The 20,844-nt window shown below is 40.7% G+C and overlaps 1 pseudogene; it reads right to left on the reverse strand.

The window, feature by feature from the left end:
• LOC123387584 overlaps nt 1–20,784 on the reverse strand; it is a 39,983-nt pseudogene extending 19,199 nt beyond the window's left edge.
• Nucleotides 20,785–20,844: the final 60 nt, after the last annotated feature.

Genomic DNA, 20,844 nt, shown 5'->3' on the forward strand with positions numbered 1-20,844 from the left:
AAACTAAGGATGACTGCACAGAAAAGCACAGGAAGCATTTTGCCTGTGTCATCCATCCTTTAGTCTGGAGCAGCTCAGAGCAAGGAAGATGCCCTCAGAGGGATTTCACCTGCAGGGAAACGAGAACAGGAGGACTCCAGCCATCCTGCTCACCTGTGCAATCTGCATCTATGCAACCAAAGACCCCCACAGTCTCCTCTAATGCTGAACCCCCTGATGGAGCTGGGGGAGCAGGAGTCCCCCGAGATCTGCCGCTTCATTCCCTTCCCAGGGCTTTAGCTCTTGCTGTGGTGAGACCTGCCCCCAGGGGCCCAGGTCCCTACTGTGCTCCACTCTCCAGGATTAGGATCCCACAGAACCTTACCATCTACAATGGCTGGAGATGCAGCTGCACTGGACTCCACCCCTTGTTCCACATTTGGAGGTTTGAGCAAACAACACTAGGGCCATGCAACTGTGGTTCTACACCCCTCTTCCTGATACGGGCTTTGACCCAGTTTCATACAAGCAGTCCTGTTGCTCTGTGCACACCTCATGTGTACTCAACTGGGGCCTTGGCCTGTCATCCTGGGGCCTTGTTCCTACTGCTCTGTGTCCTGCCCACTGGGTCTTAAGTCACAGCTTTGACCCATCATCAACAGGGCCAGACTGCCAATGCCCTGTGCCCCACCTAAGGCACCTAAGCTGGGGCTTTGCTCCACCATCCATGAGGCATGCTGCTTCTGTGCCATGCCCCTGGGTCCCAGCCACTGCTGTCCCCTGTCATTCCTGCGCCCCTGCCACAGCTTGAGTCACTACTTAAGCCATAGAGAATCCGGTTATATGAGTGATCTGCACAGGCCCAGACCTCAGGCACTGGTTCCATTGCCACAGAAATTGCTCCTGTGTCCACACCCCAAGTGCTCAGTTAGGTCTGTGCACCTCTATGACTGAGATCCCAGCTCCACTGACAATGTGAGGTCCAGCACACCAGACCTGCTACTAAAATGAATCCACTTGACTACAAATTCTCCCCACAATCAAGAAGAGGACTCTAGCAGCCTTTGCTCCTGAGGACTCCCAACAGCCCCAGCCTCCACTGCCATCATAGACAGGTGACAACTTGGCAACAAAGGAGACCCCAGGGTCTTTGCAGATCTTGGCCTCAGCTGATGGAGGTGCACAGAGACAAAACTATTGCTTCTTTCTCAGAACTGGAGATGCTGCACCCACCCAGACAATGTTCTTGTACCACCTTCACATGAAAGTCTTTCCTCACATTCCATTCAGAGGGCAGTCTGAAAAGGCTGGGAGAGGTGACTAACCCTGCAATGCATAGACATCAACACGAAGCCAGGAAACAGTAAACACCAAGCAGATATGACACTCTCAAAGGAACACAGTCATTTTCTGGCACTGACCACAAGGAAATGGAGATCTGTGTTTCCTGAAAAGGAATTCAGAATGATTATTTTAATCAGGCTCAGCAAAACTGAAGGGACTAACACAGATACCTGAGAGGCCATAAGAATGGGGTTGATATATTTGAAGTGCTCAGAGAAACACCTGCTAACCAAGAATATTTACCCAGCAAAGCTGTCCTTAAGAAATGAAGGAGAGATAAAGACGCTCCCAAACAAAATTTGAGGGAGTTGGTCTCCACTAGACCTGCCTTCTAAAATAATTCTAAATGGAGTTCTTCAAATGGAAATGAAAAGACACCAATGAATGATGTTAAAACATATGTGCCGGTTCCTAATGGTGCACGGGAGAAGAATGAGGTACAAAGAAGTCAGTTGTAAGAGAGAGAGAGCAGGGGATGACAGCTGAGAGGACTGTGGCCTGGAACAACTCCTCAGTCCTGTATCTATTTATTAGATACAAGATAACAGCCACCAAAGGAGAAGAAGAAAGTTACACATTAGTCAAGTGCTTGTAGGTAAACAAGAAGGAATGTGAGTCATACATTGATCATAAGTCCTTTTTATTTTTTAAATTTAAACATTATTTTATTTTTTCAGGCTTCCAAGATTCATTGTTTATGCATCACAGCCAGTGCTCTGTGCAATAACGTGCCCTTCTTAATACCCACCACGAGTCTCAGCCAACCCTCCACGCCCCTCCCCTCCAAAACCCTCAGTTTGTTTCTCAGAATCTACAGTCTCTCATGGTTCCCCTCCCCCTCCAATTTCCCTCTAAATCACTTCTCTCCATCTCACCATGTCCTCCATGTTATTCCTTATGCTCCACAAGTAAGTGAAACCATATAATAACTGACTCTGCTTGACTTATTTCACTCAACAAAATTTCTTCTAGTTCTGTCCATATTGATACAAAAGTTGTGTATTCATCCTTTCTTTTTTTTAATTATTTTAATTTTTAATTTTTTAATTTTTTATAAACATATATTTTTATCCCCAGGGGTACAGGTCTGTGAATCACCAGGTTTACACACTTCACAGCACTCACCAAAGCACATACCCTCTCCAATGTCCATAACCCAACCCCCCTTCTCCCAACCCCGCTCCCCCCAGGAACCCTCAGTTTGTTTTGTGAGATTAAGAGTCACTTATGGTTTGTCTCCCTCCCAATCCCATCTTGTTTCCTTGATTCTTCTCCTACCCACTTAAGCCCCCATGTTGCATAAACACTTCCTCATATCAGGGAGATCATATGATAGTTGTCTTTCTCCGCTTGACTTATTTTGCTAAGCATGATACTCTCTAGTTCCATCCATGTTGTCGCAAATGGTAAGATTTCATTTCTTTTGATGGCTGCATAGTATTCCATTGTGTATATATACCACATCTTCTTGATCCATTCATCTGTTGATGGACATCTAGGTTCTTTCCATAGTTTGGCTATTGTGGACATTGCTGCTATAAACATTCGGGTGCACGTGCCCCTTTGGATCACTACGTTTATATCTTTAGGGTAAATACCCAGTAGTGCAATTGCTGGGTCATAGCAATGCATGCTATGTTGCTACATACATCTACATGTTGCTGGTTTCAACATTTTGAGGAACCTCCATTTATGAGCCTGCACCTTTCCCTGGGCAAGGGTAGCTTTCTAAATGTCCCTGTACCTGCGGTTGCTTTTCCATGTTCTACCGCTTATATGCTTGCCTCCCAAAATGGAAAAAAGGGGGAAATGAAGGGGAGTGAAGCCCCTAGGTATTTTAAATACTCTTGAAGTGCTTCAGCCATAGGAGTAAGGGCTTATCCTAGTGGTGGTGGGTTTGCAAGCGCGCTGACCTGCATTTTCACTGCATCCTCTTGACCAAAAGCCGCAAGCGGCAATCAGAACACTCATTCCTGATTTCTGGAAGACAGCATCCTAATTGCTCCTTCTATTTTCAATGATAGCCTAGCTGGATATAGTATTCTTGGCTGCATGTTTTTCTCGTTTAGTGCTTTGAAAATATCATGCCAGCTCTTTCTGGCCTGCCAGGTCTCTGTGGATAAGTCAGCTGCCAATCTAATATTTTTACCATTGTATGTTACAGACTTCTTTTCCCGGGCTGCTTTCAGTGCACCTGCTTTCAGGATTTTCTCTTTATCACTAAGACGTGAAAATTTTACTATTAGGTGATGGGGTGTGGGCCTATTCTTATTGATTTTGAGGGGCGTTCTCTGAACCTCCTGAATTTTGATGTTTGTTCCCATTGCCATATTGGGGAAATTCTCTCCAATTATTCTCTCCAGTATACCTTCTGCTCCCCTCTCTCTTTCTTCTTCTTCTGGAATCCCAATTATTCTAATGTTGTTTCATCTTATGGTGTCACTTATTTCTCGAATTCTCCCCTCGTGGTCCAGTAGCTGTTTGTCCTTCTTTTGCTCCGCTTCTTTATTCTCTGTCATTTGGTCTTCTATATCACTAATTCTTTCTTCTGCCTCATTTATCCTAGCAGTGAGAGCCTCTATTTTTTATTGCACCTCATTAATAGCTTTTTTGATTTCAACTTGGTTAGATTTTAGTTCTTTTATTTCTCCAGAAAGGGCTTTTATATCTCCTGAGAGGGTTTCTCCTATATCTTCCATGCCTTTTTCGAGCCCGGCTAGAACCTTGAGAATTGTCATTCTGAACTCTAGATCTGAGATATTACCAATGTCTGTATTGATTAGGTCCCTAGTCTTCGGTACTACCTCTTGTTTCTTTTTTTTGTGGTGAATTTTTTCGTCTTGTCATTTTGTCCAGATAAGAGTATATGAAGGAGCAAGTAAAATACTAAAAGGGTGGCAACAACCCCAGGAAAATATGCTTTAACCAAATCAGAAGAGATCCCAAATTGTGAAGGAGGAGAAAGGGGATAAAAAGAGGTTCAAAAAGAAAGAAAGAAAAAAAAGAAAACGAATAAAGAAAAATATAAAAAAGAAAAAAATGTATATATTAGATAAAGTAGTTAAAAAACATTAAAAAAGAAAAGGTAAAAGTTAAAAAAAATTTTAGCAGAAGAAGAGAAAAAAAAAATAAAAAAAAAATTAAATTAACTGCAAGACTAAAAAAATCACATGGAGAAAGCCATGAGTTCCGTGCTTTGCTTTCTCCTCCTCTGGAATTCTGCTGCTCTCCTTGGTAATGAAACCGCACTCCTTGGTAGGTGATCTTGGTCTTGGCTGGATTTCTTGTTGATCTTCTGGGGGAGGGGCCTGGAGTAGGGATTCTCAAGTGTCTTTGCCCCAGGCAGAATTGCACCACCCTTACCAGGGGCCGGGGTGAGTAGTCCACCCGGGTTTGCTTTCAGCATTTTTGTTCCCTGAGTGCTTTCCGTAGAGTTCCGCAGGACGGAAATACAAATGGCCTCTTCCTGGTCTCTGGCCCGGAGGAGCCGAGAGCCCTGGGGCCCCACTCCTCAGTGCGCCCTCAGAGAACAGCACCCAGTAACTCCCGTCTGCCTGACCTCCGGCCCCGCTCCGAGCTCACCCAGCCTGCGACCGGTTCTAGGTAACACCGAGCTGTGATCTTACTGTCGGCTCTGTCTCTGTAGCCAGCTTTCCCGTTCCAATACCTGCAAGCTCTGCGACACTCAGACACCCCCAATCCTTCTGTGACCCTGCGGGACCTGAGGCCACGCTAACCCCTCGTGGGCTTCGCCCTGGTTTAGCCTCTGGAGCTATGTCCCTTAGTGGAAAATACTTTTAAAAGTCCCGAATTTGTGCTCCGTTGCTCCGCCGCTTGCTGGGAGCTGGCCCCTCCCCCGGGGTCTATATTCCCGTCGCTTTGGATTCACTTCTCCTCCAGTCCTACCTTTTAGAAAGGGGTTGTTTTTCTGTTTCCAGAATTGCTGTTCTTCTTCTCTTTGATCTTCCAATGGATTTGCAGGTGTTTGCAATCTTTAGATAAGCTATCTAGCTGATCTCCTTCTAGCTGAAGTAGTCTCAGCCTGCTACTTCTTTTTTTTTTTAATATAATTTTTTATTTTTTATAAACATATATTTTTATCCCCAGGGGTACAGGTCTGTGAATCACCAGGTTTACACACTTCACAGCAATCTCCAAAACACATACCCTCCCCAATGTCCATAATACCACCCCCTTCTCCCAAACCCCCTCCCCCCGGCAACCCTCAGTTTGTTTTGTGAGATTAAGAGTCACTTATGGTTTGTCTCCCTCCCAATCCCATCTTCTTTCATTTATTCTTCTCGTACCCACTTAAGCCCCCATGTTGCATCACCACTTCCTCATATCAGGGAGATCATATGATAGTTGTCTTTCTCCGCTTGACTTATTTTGCTAAGCATGATACACTCTAGTTCCATCCATGTTGTCGCAAATGGTAAGATTTCATTTCTTTTGATGGCTGCATAGTATTCCATTGTGTATATATACCACATCTTCTTGATCCATTCATCTGTTGATGGACATCTAGGTTCTTTCCATAGTTTGGCTATTGTGGACATTGCTGCTATAAACATTCGAGTACACGTGCACCTTTGGATCACTACATTTGTATCTTTAGGGTAAATACCCAGTAGTGCAATTGCTGGGTCATAGGGCAGTTCTATTTTCAACATTTTGAGGAACCTCCATGTTGTTTTCCAGAGAGGTTGCACCAGCTTGCATTCCCACCAACAGTGTAGGAGGGTTCCCCTTTCTCCGCATCCTCGCCAGCATCTGTCATTTCCTGACTTGTTGATTTTAGCCATTCTGACTGGTGTGAGGTGATATCGCATTGTGGTTTTTATTTGTATTTCCCTGATGCCGAGTTATATGGAGCACTTTTTCATGTGTCTGTTGGCCATCTGGATGTCTTCTTTGCAGAAATGTCTGTTCATGTCTTCTGCCCATTTCTTGATTGGATTATTTGTTCTTTGGGTGTTGAGTTTGCTAAGTTCTTTATAGATTCTGGACACTAGTCCTTTATCTGATATGTCGTTTGCAAATATCTTCTCCCATTCTGTCAGTTGTATTTTGATTTTGTTAACTGTTTCCTTTGCTGTGCAAAAGCTTTTGATCTTGATAAAATCCCAATGGTTCATTTTTGCCCTTGCTTCCCTTGCCTTTTGCGTTGTTCCTAGGAAGATGTTGCTGCGGCGGAGGTCGAAGAGGTTGCTGCCTGTGTTCTCCTCAAGGATTTTGATGGATTCCTTTCGCACATTGAGGTCCTTCATCATTTTGAGTCTATTTTCGTGTGTGGTGTAAGGAAATGGTCCAATTTCATTTTTCTGCATGTGGCTGTCCAATTTTCCCAGCACCATTTATTGAAGAGGCTGTCTTTTTTCCATTGGACATTCTTTCCTGCTTTGTCGAAGATTAGTTGACCATAGAGTTGAGAGTCTATTTCTGGGCTCTCTATTCTGTTCCATTGATCTATGTGCCTGTTTTTGTGCCAGTACCATGCTGTCTTGAGGATGACAGCTTTGTAATAGAGCTTGAAGTCCGGGATTGTGATGCCACCAACGTTGGCTTTCTTTTTCAATATCCCTTTAGCTATTCGAGGTCTTTTCTGGTTCCATATAAATTTTAGAATTATTTGTTCCATTTCTTTGAAAAAGATGGATGGTACTTTGGTAGGAATTGCATTAAATGTGTAGATTGCTTTAGGTAGCATAGACATTTTCACAATATTTATTCTTCCAATCCAGGAGCATGGAACATTTTTCCATTTCTTTGTGTCTTCCTCAATTTCTTTCATGAGTACTTTATAGTTTTCTGAGTATAGATTCTGTGTCTCTTTGGTTAGGTTTATTCCTAGGTATCTTATGGTTTGGGGTGCAATTGTAAATGGGATTGACTCCTTAATTTCCCTTTCTTCTGTCTTGCTGTTGCTGTAGAGAAATGCAACTGATTTCTGTGCATTGATTTTATATCCTGACACTTTACTGAATTCCTGTATAAGTTCTAGCAGTTTTGGAGTGGAGTCTTTTGGGTTTTCCACATATAGTATCATATCATCTGCGAAGAGTGATAATTTGACTTCTTCTTTGCCGATTTGGATGCCTTTAATTTCCTTTTGTTGTCTGATTGCTGAGGCTAGGACCTCTAGTACTATGTTGAATAGCAGTGGTGATAATGGACATCCCTGCCGTGTTCCTGACCTTAGCGGAAAAGCTTTCAGTTTTTCTCCATTGAGAATGATATTTGCGGTGGGTTTTTCATAGATGGCTTTGATGATATTGAGGTATGTGCCCTCTATCCCTACACTTTGAAGAGTTTTGATCAGGAAGGGATGCTGTACTTTGTCAAATGCTTTTTTGGCATCTATCGAGAGTATCATATGGTTCTTGTTCTTACTTTTATTGATGTGTTGTATCATATTGACTGATTTGCGGATGTTGAACCAAACTTGCAGCCCTGGAATAAATCCCACTTGGTCGTGGTGAATAATCTTTTTAATGTACTGTTGAATCCTATTGGCTAGTATTTTGTTGAGTATTTTCGCATCTGTGTTCATCAAGGATATTGGTCTATAGCTCTCTTTTTTGGTGGGATCCTTGTCTGATTTTGGGATCAAGGTGATGCTGGCCTCATAAAATGAGTTTGAAGTTTTCCTTCCATTTCTATTTTTTGGAACAGTTTCAGGAGAATAGGAATTAGTTCTTCTTTAAATGTTTGGTAGAATTCCCCCGGGAAGCCATCTGGCCCTGGGCTTTTGTTTGTTTGGAGATTTTTAATGACTGTTTCAATCTCCTTACTGGTTATGGGTCTGTTCAGGCTTTCTGTTTCTTTCTGGTTCAGGTTTGGTAGTTTATATGTTTCTAGGAATGCATCCATTTCTTCCAGATTGTCAAATTTGTTGGCGTAGAGTTGCTCATAGTATGTTCTTATAATAGTTTGTATTTCTTTGGTGTTAGTTGTGATCTCTCCTCTTTCATTCATGATTTTATTTATTTGGGTCCTTTCTCTTTTCTTTTTGATAAGTCGGGCCAGGGGTTTATCAATTTTATTAATTCTTACAAAGAACCAGCTCCTACTTTCGTTGATTTGTTCTATTGTTTTTTTGGTTTCTATTTCATTGATTTCTGCTCTGATCTTTATGATTTCTCTTCTCCTGCTAGGCTTAGGGTTTCTTTCTTGTTCTTTCTCCAGCTCCTTTAGGTGTAGGATTAGGTTGTGTACCTGAGACCTTTCTTGTTTCTTGAGAAAGGCTTGTACCACTATATATTTTCCTCTCTGGACTGCCTTTGTTGTGTCCCACAGATTTTGAACCGTTGTATTTTCATTATCATTTGTTTCCATGATTTTTTTCAATTCTTCTTTAATTTCCCGGTTGACCCATTCATTCTTTAGAAGGATGCTGTTTAGTCTCCATGTATTTTCGTTCTTTTCAAACTTCCTTTTGTGGTTGAGTTCTAGGTTTAGAGCATTGTGGTCTGAAAATATGCAGGGAATGATCCCGATCTTTTGATACCGGTTGAATCCTGATTTAGGACCAAGGATGTGATCTATTCTGGAGAATGTTCCATGTGCACTAGAGAAGAATGTGTATTCTGTTGCTTTGGGATGAAATATTCTGAATATATCTGTGATGTCCATCTGGTCCAGTGTGTCGTTTAAGGCCTTTATTTCCTTGCTGATCTTTTGCTTGGATGATCTGTCCATTTCAGTGATGGGAGTGTTAAAGTCCCCTACTATTATTGTATTATTGTTGATGTGTTTCTTTGATTTTGTTATTAATTGGTTTATATAGTTGGCTGCTCCCACATTGGGGGCATAGATATTTAAAATTGTTAAATCTTCTTGTTGGACAGACACTTTGAGTATGATATAGTGTCCTTCCTCATCTCTTATTATAGTCTTTGGCTTAAAATCTAATTGATCTGATATAAAGATTGCCACTCCTGCTTTCTTCTGATGTCCATTAGCATGGTAAATTCTTTTCCACCCCCTCACTTTAAATCTGGAGGTGTCTTCGGGCTTACAATGAGTTTCTTGGAGGCAACATATAGATGGGTTTTGTTTTTTTATCCATTCTGATACCCTGTGTCTTTTGACAGGGGCATTTAGCCCATTAACATTCAGGGTAACTATTGAGAGAGATGAATTTAGTACCATTGTTTTGCCTGTAAGGTGACTGTTACTGTATATGGTCTCTGTTCCTCTCTGATCTACCACTTGTAGTATCTCTCTTTGCTTAGAGAACCCATTCAATATTTCCCGTAGAGCTGGTTTGGTGTTTGCAAATTCTTTCAGTTGTTGTTTGTCCTGAAAGCTTTTAATCTCTCCTTCTATTTTCAATGATAGCCTAGCTGGATATAGTATTCTTGGCTGCATGTTTTTCTCATTTAGTGCTCTGAAAATATCACGCCAGCTCTTTCTGGCCTGCCAGGTCTCTGTGGATAAGTCAGCTGCCAATCTAATATTTTTACCATTGTATGTTACAGACTTCTTTTCCCGGGCTGCTTTCAGGATTTTCTCTTTGTCACTGAGACTTGTAAATTTTACTATTAGGTGACAGGGTGTGGGCCTATTTTTATTGATTTTGAGGGGCATTCTCTGAACCTCCTGAATTTTGATGCTCGTTCCCTTTGCCATATTGGGGAAATTCTCCCCAATAATTCTCTCTAGTATACCTTCTGCTCCCCTCTCTCTTTCTTCTTCTTCTGGAATCCCAATTATTCTAATGTTGTTTCGTCTTATGGTGTCGCTTATCTCTCGAATTCTCCCCTCGTGGTCCAGTAGCTGTTTGTCCCTTTTTTGCTCAGCTTCTTTATTCTTTGTCATTTGGTCTTCTATATCACTAATTCTTTCTTCTGCCTCATTTATCCTAGCAGTGAGAGCCTCTATTTTTTATTGCACCTCATTAATAGCTTTTTTGATTTCAACTTGGTTAGATTTTAGTTCTTTTATTTCTCCAGAAAGGGCTTTTATATCTCTCGAGAGGGTTTCTCTAATATCTTCCATGCCTTTTTTGAGCCCGGCTAGAACCTTGAGAATTGTCATTCTGAACTCTAGATCTGATATATTACCAATGTCTGTATTGATTAGGTCCCTAGCCTTCGGTACTGCCTCTTGTTCTTTTTTTTGTGTTGAATTTTTTCGTCTTGTCATTTTGTCCAGAGAAGAGTATATGAAGGGGCAAGTAAAATACTAAAAGGGTGGCAACAACCCCAGGAAAATATGCTTTAACCAAATTGGAAGAGATCCCAAATCGTGAGGGGGGAGAAAGGGATAAAAAGAGGTTCAAAAAGGAAGAAAGAAAAAAAAGAATAAGAAAAAAACGAAAATAGAAAGAAAAAAAAAACACCTAAGAAAAATATAAAAATGAAAAAATATATGTATTAGATAAACTAGTAAAAAATCGTTAAAAAAGAAAAAGGTAAGAGTTAAAAAAAAATTTTACCCGAAGGCGAGAAAAAAAAAACAAAAAATGAAAAAGAAAAAAATTAAATTAACCGCAAGACTAAAAAATAATCACAGGGAAAAAGCCATGAGTTCCGTGCTTTGCTTTCTCCTCCTCTAGAATTCTGCTGCTCTCCTTGGTATTGAAACCGCACTCTTTGGTAGGTGAACTTGGTCTCGGCTGGATTTCTTGTTGATCTTCTGGGGGAGGGGCCTGTTGTTGTGATTCTCAAGTGTCTTTGCCCCAGGCAGAATTGCACTGCCCTTACCAATCCGCTTGGGTTTGCTTTCAGGAGCTTTTGTTCCCTGAGCGCTTTCCGTAGAGTTCTGGAGGACGGGAACACAAATGGCGGCCTTCTGGTCTCTGGCCCGGAGGAGCCGAGAGCCCAGGGCCGCACTCCTCAGTGCCCGCTCTGAGAATCCGCGCCCAGTTACTCCCGTCTGCCTGACCTCCGGCCGCGCTCTGAGCTCACTGAGCCTGCGACCGGTTCAAGGTCACCCCGAGCTGCGAGCTTACTGTCGGCTCTGTCTCTGTAGCCGGCTTTCCCGTTCCAATACCCGCAAGCTCTGCTACACTCAGACACCCCCGATCCTTCTGTTACCCTGCGGGACCTGAGGCCACGCTGACCCCGTGTGGGTTTTGCCCTGGGTAGCCTCTGGAGCGATGTCCCTCAGCGGAACAGACTTTTAAAAGTCCTGATTTTGTGCTCCGTTGCTCCGCCGCTTGCCGGGAGCCGGCCCCTCCCCCTGGGATCTATCTTCCCGTCGCTTTGGATTCACTTCTCCGCCGGTCCTACCTTTCAGAAAGTGGTTGTTTTTCTGTTTCCAGAATTGCTGTTCTTCTCTTCGATCTGCCGATGGATTTTCAGGTGTTTGCAATCTTTAGATAAGCTATCTAGCTGATCTCCGGCTAGCTGAAGTAGTCTCGGCCTGCTACTTCTCCGCCATCTTGACTCCTCCTCACAGCCTGCTACTTCTCTGCCATCTTGACTCCTCCGTCCGTGTATTCATCCTTGCTGATAGAGGCATAATACTCCATAGTATATATAGACCATATCTTCTTTATCCATTCTCCTGATGAAGGGCATTTTGGCTCTTTCCACAGTCTGGCAACTGTGGCCCTTGCTGCTAATGAACATTGGTGTATGGATGACCCTTCATTTCATGACATCTGTATCTTTGGGGTAAATACCCTGTAGTGCAATGGCAGGGTGATAAGGTAGCTCTACTTTTAATTTCCTAAGGAATCTCCACATTGTTTTCCAAAGTGGCTGCACCAACTTGCTTTCCCAAAAACACCGTAAGAGGGTTCCCCTTTCTCCACATCCTCTCCAACATTTCTTGTTTCCTGTCTTGTTAATTTGGGCCATTCTAAGTGGTGTAAGGTAATCTCTCACTGTAGTTTTGATTTGAATCTCCCTGATGGCTAGTGATAATGAACATTTTTTCATGTATCTGTTAGCCATTTGTGTGTCTTCTCTGGAGATTTGTTTTTTAATGTCTTCTGTCCATTTTTTGACATGATTATCTGGTTTGGGGGTGTTGAGTTTGAGGGCTTCTTTATATATCTTGGATATCAGCCCTTTGTCTGTAGTGTCACTTGAGAATATCTTCTCCCATTCTGGATTGCCTCTTTATTTTGTTGACTGTTTCCTTTGCTGTGCAGAAGGTTTTGATCTAGATGAAGTCCCAAAAGTCCATTTTTGCTTTTGTTTCCTTTGCCTTTGGAGACATGTCTTGAAAGTAGTTGCTGTGGCCAGTGTCAAAGAGGTTACTGCCTATGTTCTCCTCTAGGGTTTTGATAGATTTCTGCCTCATGTTGAGGTCTTTTATTCATTTTGAGTTTATCTTTGTGTAAGAGAATGGTGTAGGAGAATGGTTCGGTTTCTTTCTTCTATACATAGCTGTCCAATTTTCCCAGCACCATTTATTGAAGAGACTTTTTTTCCCACTGGATTTTTTTCCTGCTCTGTTGAAGATTAGTTGACCATAGAGTTCAGGTCCATATCTGGGCTCTGTACTCTGCTCCACTGGTCTACGTGTCTGTTTTTGTACCAGTACCATGCTGTCTTTGTGATCACAGCTTTGTAGGACAGCTTGAAATCAGGCAACATGATCCCCCCAGTTTTGTTTTTCTTTTTCAACATTTCCCTAGCAATTTGGGGTCTCTTCTGGCTCCATAAAAACTTTAGGTTGTTTGTTTCAGGACTCTGAAAGATGCTGGTGGAATTTTGATCAGGATGGCATGAAAGTATAGATTGCTCCAGGCAGTATAGACATTTTAACAATGTTTATTTTTCTGATCCAAGAGCATGGAATGCTTTCCCATCTTTTTGTGTCTTCTTTAATTTCTTTCATGAATGTTCTGTAGTTCCTCGAGGACAGATCCTTTACCTCTTTGGTTAGGTCTATTCCCAAGTATCTTATGTTGTTCAACATAGTACTAGAAGTCCTAGCAACAGCAACTAGACAACAAAAAGAAATAAAAGGTATTCAAATTGCTGAAGAAGAAGTCAAACTCTTTCTCTTCGCACATGACATGATCCTTTATATGGAAAACCCAAAAGACTCCACCCCCAAACTACTAAAACTCATAGCACAATTCTGTAATGTGGCAGGATACAAAATCAATGTACAGAAATCAGCTGCTTTCGTATACACTAACAATGACAATATAGAAAGGGAAATTGGAGAATCAATTCCACCTACTATAGCACCAAGAGCCGTAATGGGAACTTTTTTTTTTTTTTAAGATTTTATTTATTTATTTGTCAGAGAGAGAGATTGTGAGCACAGGCAAACAGAGTGGCAGGCAGAGGCAGAGGGAGTAGCAGGCTCCTGCCGAGCAAGGAGCCCGATGTGGGACTCGATCCCAGGACACTGGGATCATGACCTGAGCCGAAGGCAGCCGCTTAACCAACTGAGCCACCCAGGTGTCCCCCGTAATGGGTTCTTTTAAGGAGCATTCATTTTAATGCTTTTATTTGCTTTATTTTCAGTGGTTATGTCCTTACTTACAATGATATGCTTATACTATTATATTCTTATTAATCAAGTTGAGAGAATCCTTACCGAGTTAACTGTTTTACCTGGTGGGGATTTATCGATTTTGGGACACACCCCCCCTTTCTCCTCCACTCTTCCCGATATAGATATATTGCTAATTTAAGTGATCAGAAACCAGTACTTCCACGAATACACTCATTATTGTATACTTTTAAAAAACATTTTTCTAGATGCTCTTTTTTTCTTTGCCAGAATTCCATCCACCTAACTTTAGTTCCTCTAAATATTCTACCATATTTTGTGTTCTAGTTGTCTTCCTCCCCTTTATTCCTTGGGGCTTGGAGTTGACTTGAGGTCCTGTATTCCTTTGCTCTACACTGCTGGCCTGACTCTTCCCCAGACCTGTTATTTAGCTGCCATTTGGGAACACTCCTTCACCATTTTTTTTTTTCAGGTTGAATCTAACAAGTCAGGTTACCATAACTTTCTTTTTCATAATCAGCTTATTATTTTGTTGGAGCATATTGTCAAGTAGAATTCTTAGAAAAGATAGGTCTGAGGAGAATTTATTTGAATTCATGCATTCAGAAAAATATCTGTATTTTACCTCATACTCGCCAGGTAATTTTGCAGAGTGGAGAATTAATTGCTGACAATCATTTTCTTTCATATTTTTTGAAGGTTTTGGTCTGCTGTCCTCTAGCATACAGGGTTACCAAGAGAAACTTGATGTTATTCTTATTTTTTGGAAGATAACCAGTATTTTCTCATTTGTGTTATTCAGATTTAGTGTTACAGAATTTCTAATAATGTTCCCTACATCTTTTTATTTTGTTTTGTCTTTCAGTATGTTGGACATTCAGTAGGGATTTTCAATATAAAAATTGGTGTTTTGGGATGCCTGGGTAGCTCAGTTGGTTAAGCATCTGCCTTCAGGTCAGCTCATTATCCCAGGGTCCAGGGATGGAGACCCACATAGGGCTCCTTGCTTAGCAGGGAGTCTGCTTCTCCCTCTCCCTCTGCCCCTCCCCCTGCTTGTGACAATGCTCTCTCTCTCTCTAACAAACAAACAAACAAACAAACAAAATAAATAAGTAAACTTGTGTTTCAATTTCTGGGAAATTCTCTAATATTATTTCTCTGATAATTTTCATCTTCCATTTCTTCTTTTTCACTTCTGAAACTCCTATCAGCAGGGAAAACCAGTGTCTAATTCTTGTTTTACAGATGCGAAACTTCTCAACTCTCTCTGAGGATTTTATCTGTGGCCTCATAGATCATTTCTTCTCTGAAATCCCTCAGTTTTCCTAGAGAAGAGACCCTCTGGAGAATGGGCATGTAGGTTTCCAGGATTTTACATCTAGGGTGTGGAAGGCAATGGAGGACATAGTACTTTACATACAAACTTTTAACCAAAGCCTCGTGTCAGGCCTGTCTTTCAACTCTACCCATCTGATAGCTTCAGGATTGAGCATCTTCAGGATTTGATGGAGGAAATTTTCACTCTTCTTTTTTGTATTCCTTCTATGAGTGGTGTGATCTATGTTTGTTCCAACCTTCATTAATCAACTGCCAGAATCTTCTGACTGCCTTCCTTTTACTGGACTTCTTTTGGTGTGTGGGGGGAATATTTGTTCCTTATGTCCACACCCTTTTTCAGCCATTTCTTTTATTCCTTTACTAAAAATGTAGTGTAATCTCATATTTATATTATATTCTATGCTATGATCCCATACTATGCTATTTATTTTGTTGCTCAAATTGTTCCAGCTCTGGTTACCGAAAGCTCTTTTATGCTTCTTTGTGGGTCCAAGACCAGGAACTGGATGTGCTACTGGGATATCATTGTTTCTAGGCCCTCCCTGCAGACTGAGCTAGGTAATACATGTAGCATACAAACCCATGTAGACACACATGTTTATACTTGTTTTTGTATCTATTTGTATTTATATGAAGTTAAACTTGAGTTCATACTGATGTTCCTGATTCTAATGTAGTACTACCGGTTCATTCAAGGTGAGGCATTTTTAACATTTTATTTTACTTTTTAAGAATTTATTTATTTATCTTAGAGAAAGACAGAGAACACAAAGTGGGAGGGGGCAGCGGGAGAGTGAGAGAGAAAATCGTAGGGAGACTTCCTGCTGGGCTTAGAACTGATTGTGAAGCTTGATCTCATGACCCTGAGAGGATGACTTGAGCTAAAATCAAGAGTCAGATATTAAACCAAAGGAGCCACTCAGGCACTCCTATTTTAAAAATTATAATTTTTAAAATTTTGAAATTTATTGAATCCATTAATCCATTCTACTCAAAGTTCCTCTAAATTCTAAATAAATACCCGTTATTACTAATTAGCAGTTTAAAATTAATCCTAAATCTATTTTAGTACATTGTAGACTTATTAATATGTTTCCTTTGTTATGAGCATTTGTCATGAATATTTGAGCACAAGCATAAATGCCTGTTTGGGGACTTGGAGCATGTTGACTTTTTTAGCACTATCACACAAGTTTATTGTTTACAGTTGCTTGCATTTAGTGAAATGCATGTTCTTAGCCTCTTCATTTAAGCAAGAAATATTGCAACCACAGGTTTCACATCTTCCTGCTTGAGGAAGAATTACATGCTAATTATATTCTTCTGACTCTACAAAGAACATTGGTTTGCATTTGTACCTTCTAGAACACAAAGATGTTGATTACATTGGCCAACCATCTGGGTTTGCCTGAGACTGAGTTTTCCTGGGATGTGGGACTTTCAGTGCTAAAACTGGGAAATTCCTGAACAAACAGGGAAGAGTTTGTTTAAATATTAATCTCTAGAAAGCAATTCTTAGACAATGAAGTACAGTTATAGAGTTTTTGGATGTCAGAGGCTACTTTTATAGAGCATAGCAATGATCTTTGAAGGCCAGGTGTTTTAGGAGATGGATTTGTCAGAAATTACATTTGTAAAAGTTGTTTTGTGTCACAAAACTTAATCTGCTTTTCTGCAACTGTAGAGGAAGAGACAATATTTTCTTCTCATTATCATTTGAAAAGTTTTCTTAGTGGGAATTCAAAGAACCTACAGTTTCAAGGCCAAGCGCTGGAATTGCATTAATAAACATTAAGGGAATAAAGCCTTGCCTGAAAGGCTCGGACAGGCAATAGAGAAAGAAAATGGGGCAGGCAACACTTATTACCAACATTACCCCTTACTTACACCCAGTTGGTGATGTATGTGATTATTCAATGGTAATTCCTTGTCAAACACAGAATAACTAATTATTATTTTGTTTCTGAGATTACAACTTCCTTTTTGAGGTGGCTAAATAATGCCTTTGCCATGATCACAGCATAGCAATAATGGCAAATACTGCTATAAAGCATATTACAATAACTCTTCAAATTGTATTTTAATTAAAAATCATTGATTTGTAGCCATCTTAGACACAATAGTGAGGCAATTCTCTCATGGTGAAATGATTGCATCTCAGAAGTTTTAAGGAAAAAGAAAAACCAGGTATGAGAGAGAGCTGAAGGAAGTAAACGTGGGAACAGAAGTTCCATCGTCTGTCCAGAAGTACATGGGGATGGCACAGTGCCTCAGCGTCCTGATGAGCTGTTATTTAGTTAGTTTTATGGATATTCTGTGTTTTAAAAAAAGATTTATTTATTTGAGAGGGAGAGCAGGGGGAGGGGCAGAGGGAGAGAATCTCCAAACAGACTCCTTGCTGAGTGCAGAGCCCAAAGAGGCGCTCCATCTCAGAACCCATCAGATCACGACTTGGGACAAAATCAGCCATTGGACACTCAACAATCTGACCCATCCAGGCACCTCATGTGATACTGTGTTTGCTTTCTTGTTATTATAATCTTTAATAAAGCATTGGCAAATTTTCAGTTTTTTTTTTTCTTTTTCTTTCTGTGCTTTTGGTTACTAATGGTGGTCAGTACTTGAAGCCAATAAGGTGGTAGTAGGAATGCTCAAGGAGAATTTTGAGGTAAGAGCAAGGGCTTGCCTCCCAAGAGGAAATTGTTTTCTTTTTTTTTTTAAATGACTTTCAAAATAATTTTTATTATGTTACATTAGTCACCATACAGTACATGATTAGTTTTTGAGATAGTGTTCCATGATTAACACCCAGGGATCCATGCAATCCATGCCCTCCTTAATACCTATCACTGGGCTAACATATCTCCCCCAGTCCCACCCCTCTAAAAACCTCAGTTTGATTTCTGGAGTCCATAGTCTCCCATGGTTAATCTTCCACTCTGATTCCTGCCCCCCCCTTCATTTTTCCCTTCCTTCTCTTAATGTCCTCCATGCTATTCTTTATGTTCCACGTATGAGTGAAACCATATGATAACTGTCTTTCTCTGTTGATTTATTTCACTTAGCATAATCTCCTCCAGTTCCATCCATGTTGATGCAAATGATCGGTATTCATCCTTTCTGAAGCCTGAGTAATAGTCCATTATTTATATACACCACATATGTTTTGAGTTCTTTTCTTTTCTTTTTTTCAGTGTTCCAAGATTCATTGTTTATGCATCACACCCAGTGCTCCATGCAATAAATGCCTCTTTATACCCACCACCAGGCTCACCCATCCCTCCACCCTCTTCCTTCCAAAAGACACAATTTATTTTTCGGAGTCCACAGTCTCTCATGGTTCATCTCCCCCTCTGCTTTCCCCCAATCACTATTCCTTTCCTTCTCCTAATATCCTCTATGTTATTCGTTATGCTCCACAAGTAAGTGAAACCATATGATAACTGACTTTCTCTGCTTGACTTATTTCACTCAACATAATCTCCTCCAGTCCCATCCATGTTGATACAAAAGGTAGGTATTCATCCTTTCTGACAGAGGTGTAATATTCCATGGTATATATGAACCATATCTTTCTTTTTAAGATTATTTATTTATTTATTTGACAGAGAGAGAGAGAGACAGCGAGTGTCTGTTCGTGTCTTCCGCCCACTTTTTAACATGATTATCTGCTTTTTGGGTGTTGAGTTTGAGGAGTTCTTTCAAGACACATCTCCAAAGGCAAAAGAACAGTCAATAAAACTAAGAGGCAACCCACGGAATGGGAGAAGATATTCACAAATGACACCACAGACAAAGAGCTAATATCCAAGATCTATAAAGAACTACTCAAACTCAACACTCAAAAAACAGATAATCATGTCCATGGGCAGAAGACATGAACAGATATTTCTTTTAGGAAGACATACAAATTGCAAATAGACACATGAAAAAATGTTCATCATCCTTATCCATCAGTGAGATTGAAATCACAACCACCTTACACCAGTTAGAATGGCCATAATCAACAAGACAGGAAAAAAGGAAGTGTTGGAGAGGATATGGAAAAAGGAGAACACTCTTACAGTGCTGTTGGGAATGCAAGTTGGTGCAGCCACTTTGGAAAACAGTGTGGAGGTTCCTTAAGAAATTAAAAATAGAGTTACCCTATGACCCTGCAATTGCACTACTGGGTATTTACTCTAAAGATACAGATGTAGTGAAAAGAAGGGCCATCCATACCCCAATGTTCATAGCAGAAATGGCCACAGTCGTCAAACTGTGGAAAGAGCCAAGATGCCCTTCAAAAAACAAATGGATACAGAAGATGTGGTCCATATATACAATGGAGTATTATGCCTCCATCAGAAAGTATGAATACCCAACTTTTGTATCAACATGGACGAGACTGGAGGATATTATGCTGATTGAAATAAGTGAAGCAGAGTCAATTATATGGTTTAACTTACTTGTGGAGCATTAGGAAAAACATGGACTACATTGAGAGAAGGAGAAGAGAACGGAGTTGGGGGAAATTGGAGGGGGAGATGAACCATGAGAGCCTGTGGACTCTGAGATACAGAGTTTTGGAGGGGATGGAGTAGGGGTGGAAAAGCCTGGTGATGGGTATTAAGGAGGGCATGTATGGCATGGAACACTGGGTGGTGATGCCTAAAAAACAAATCTTGGAACACTGAACAAATAAAATAAAACTAAAAAGAAAAAAAGCTCAACATCACTTGGCATCAGGGAAATACAAATCAAAACTACAATGGGTGTGGAGCATAAACAATGAATTCTAGTACACTGAAAAGAAATTAAAAAAGAAAAAAAAACCCACAACGAGATACCACACCAGTCAGAATAGCTAAAATGAAGAAGTCTGGAAATGAGCGAAGTTAGCAAGGATGCAGAGAAAGTGGAACCCTCCTACACTGTTGCGGGGAAGGCAAACTGGTGCAGTAATTCTGGAAAAAGTAGAAAATAGACCCGCGCTACAATTCAGCAATTGCACTACTAGGCATCTACTCTAAAGATACAAATACAGTGATCCGAAGGGGCATGTGTACCCCAATGTTTATAGCAGCAATGTCCACAATAGCCAGACAATGGAAAGAGCCCAGATGTCTATCAGCAGATGAATGAATAAAGAATATGTGGTACACACACATATATATATATATATAATATATAATATATATAGTATACATATTATATATATTATAGTATACATATATATGTAATTAGATAGTATAATATATATAGTATACATATTATATATATTATAGTATACATATATATGTAATTAGATAGTATTATGCGAAGTGAAATAATTCAATCAGAAAAGACAATTATCATATGACCTCATACATGTGTGGAATTTAAGAAACAACACAGATTGGAAACATCTATAGTGCCCATGTCTATAACATGAATCTGTCTAAAACCAGAAAATGCCAGATTTTTCAGGAGCTCACATCCTAAGCCACCAGCTCCAATGACTAGAATTTTACATGTACCTAACAAAAAACCTGAGAGATTAAGTGCTTGGTTCGATATCAGTGTGTGTGAAGGGTCCAGATAGCTCGAGGAACTTCTTACATGGTTCCAGTGACCTTCCCAGTCTCCAGTGTCCCCACACCCACCATCAACAGCCATTTTCTCAGCCAGCAGCTCCTCTAGTCTCCTTCTTTTCTTCTCTGGCTCCTCTGCCATATTGTTCTCTCCACATGTGGGTTTTCTGTGAGCCTGGTTACATAGCCCCCTATGTGAGCT

Source organism: Mustela putorius, unplaced genomic scaffold (assembly GCF_011764305.1).
Source record: "Mustela putorius furo isolate JIRA1106 unplaced genomic scaffold, ASM1176430v1.1 tig00003856_pilon_pilon_pilon, whole genome shotgun sequence".
Classification (NCBI taxonomy): domain Eukaryota; kingdom Metazoa; phylum Chordata; class Mammalia; order Carnivora; family Mustelidae; genus Mustela; species Mustela putorius.